The sequence below is a fragment of the Polypterus senegalus genome, chromosome 13 (assembly GCF_016835505.1).
Source record: "Polypterus senegalus isolate Bchr_013 chromosome 13, ASM1683550v1, whole genome shotgun sequence".
In the NCBI taxonomy this organism is placed as follows: domain Eukaryota; kingdom Metazoa; phylum Chordata; class Cladistia; order Polypteriformes; family Polypteridae; genus Polypterus; species Polypterus senegalus.
Genome location: NC_053166.1, coordinates 37,375,484 through 37,378,517, shown reverse-complemented (window position 1 = coordinate 37,378,517; position 3,034 = coordinate 37,375,484).

Genomic DNA, 3,034 nt, shown 5'->3' with positions numbered 1-3,034 from the left:
TTTTTTTTTATAATAGAGTGATATGGTCGATCTGCCTCAGTGTTTGCCCTAAGAAAAAGAAAGCCAGCAGCCATACCACCTGCACTTCAGAATAAGTAATCCACCTGAAGCAAAGCATGTTTGGGCAAAGCCAGTACTTTCATGGAAGAAAAATCGGAAAGGTTTGGGTTGAAGCTGGAAGAGGTGTTGGTATGGCCATCAAGGGGCAATTACCCTTACCCAATGCAGTGAGATGGACACTGTGCTGAAAAAATGGTGTTGATTGTTGGATGACATGTAAAAACTGAGGTCTTGACTCTGTATTATCATAAAAGATTCCTTGTCTTTCGACAAGAGGAAGGTGTACCCCAATGCCCTGGCTAAATAGCCCATCATATACTTCTCCATTTCTAGCCCTCTAATCATCCCCTGTCTCTAACTGGCTAACCATCTCTCATACACCCCTACACCATCTCATAAGTAGTGTGTGTGCAAATTGTAGTAAATAAAGGTCTAGATAATTTAGGAAAAGAAGTGTACATTTATAATTCATATGTGTTATGGATGTGTAACAGGTATTAATTTTGTTTTAACATTGTGATCCTTCACTGATGGCTCTTATAAAATAAAAGCTGAAAACATATGACTTTCAGAAAGTTTTACTTTTACCTAGTGTTACCAGAATCTATATATATAATTCACTAAGGCAAGACATCCATGGAAAGGACGCCGGAAGGGGCGTGGATTCACTAAGCCGACAAGTAAGACACCTATGGCGCACGCAGGAAGGAGCCACGCCCACCAACTCCAAGACCATTGGATACGAAGACAACTCACAGAGCCACGCCCACCAACTCGGACGCGATGACATAAAAAAAACGGCGTCATTTATATTTGTCTGTTGTAGAGGCCACATGCAACTCCGACCCACGTTGACTGTTCATAGAGGCATGTTTCTCGTGGAGGTGAATCGCCATATGCAGCGTGTAAAACGGTTTGCGAGGGGTATCCCATGGGATCCTTAAAACAATCCTTTACAACTGAGGTTAAAACACAATGAAGTAAGCAGTCTTTAAAAACTTGAAAAAGTTTTCGGTTACGACGCACGACCGCGTGCACCATAGCAAACTGTTTTACACGCTACATACAGCAATTCGTGCTACTACTGTGGTCTATGGAGGAATATTTCGGACAAAATGAAATAAATAAATAAATGCGTAAATAAATAAAAGTACTGTGAAATGTGAGCATAAATAAATAATTGTGTCATGAAATGAGAGCCTTAATAAATAAATATGTCATGAAATGAGAGCATAAATAAATAAATGTGTCACGAAATATGTTTTTCGTTGCTTATTTATTTATTTCATTTTGTCCGTAACATTCCTGCAAACCGTCATGAAATACGGCTTGAAATAAAACTGTCACTTTCACTCGTCAAAGTTGAGAGGGTGGGCTCTAACACGCCCTCTTAGTTACTGATTGGTGAATCGATAGCACAAGAATTAATTAGAAAAATGCTTACTACTGCCGATGAAATGGATTCTGCCGAAGATATTACGTATTTCAGAGAGAGAATTGAAGATTTATCGGAAGAAATTACAATGTTGGCGGCCCTTTTAGACTCGATATAGATGAAACTGTTTTTGAAATTATCAAAGAACAGGTGGAACGGACTCTACTACACTCCAGTTCAGGTGACAAAGTTCGCTGCTCTGGACGTCCAATCTTTGACATTCCAGCTGAGTCAATAGAACACCTTCTGTTATGCGGTTTAAAAGTACAACAGATTGCAGATCTATATGGTGTATCGGAGAAGACGATCACAAGGCGAATGAGCCAGTTTGATATACGGTAAGCTGCAACGGCTATATTAGTTTAGGTACTTTGACATGGAATGCCTAAAGCAGCTCCACCTAATATTTTGAACTGAACAACTTTACCACTGATCAGAGCTGTACAGTTGTTTGAAAAAGTAGCTGCGAATATGCAACTGACTTTCTACTCGTAAAACAAGGGTCAAATACTCAGTTCTAAAAGGGCCGCCAACATTGTAATTTCTTCCGATAAATCTTCAATTCTCTCTCTGAAATACATAATATCTTCGGCAGAATCCATTTCATCGGCAGTAGTAAGCATTTTTCTAATTAACTCTTGTGCTATCGATTCACCAATCAGTAACTAGAGGGCGTGTTAGAGCCCACCCTCTCAACTTTGACGAGTGAAAGTGACAGTTTTATTTCAAGCCGTATTTCATGACGGTTTGCAGGAATGTTACGGACAAAATGAAATAAATAAATAAGCAACGAAAAACATATTTCGTGACACATTTATTTATTTATGCTCTCATTTCATGACATATTTATTTATTAAGGCTCTCATTTCATGACACATTTATTTATTTATGCTCACATTTCACAGTACTTTTATTTATTTACGCATTTATTTATTTATTTCATTTTGTCCGAAATATTCCTCCATAGTGGTCGGGTGTCTTGGTGGATTATATATAGAAAAGCAGCCAAAACCACACAGAGCAATGAAAAGTCTATGTGAGCCACAGGTGCATGTGGACTGTGCAAAGACGACAATGACTCAAGTGACGAGTTGGAGGTGGGCACATGAGCAGGCAGGGAGCGATGGCGGTCCGCCAGTTTTCAGTCAGGGACGATTGTGTGTTGGTTCGTTCCGTGCATTGTTACAATGTTGCTTTTCTTGCCGATTTATTACATTACCGATTTTTCAAATGTTAATTTTCTCCCTGTGCTTAAAAAATCATTAAAAAACCGGTCTGATTATGCGGCGTATGGTATGCCGCGGGTTGGCTAGTACTACTTAATACTCTCAATAAACGTAATTCTTTATGGAGATGTTATCAAAACAAAAATGTTTAATTCAACCTAGATGTTAAAATCGCAATAATATATTTCTTAATATTCTGGGACTAAAATAGCAAATCATTACACCAAGGACTGATCCATTTTCATTAAATAAACTATTCAGTATTTATTTAAAGATGTTCCTGGTATAATACATCTTTTTTTGTTTGCCACTC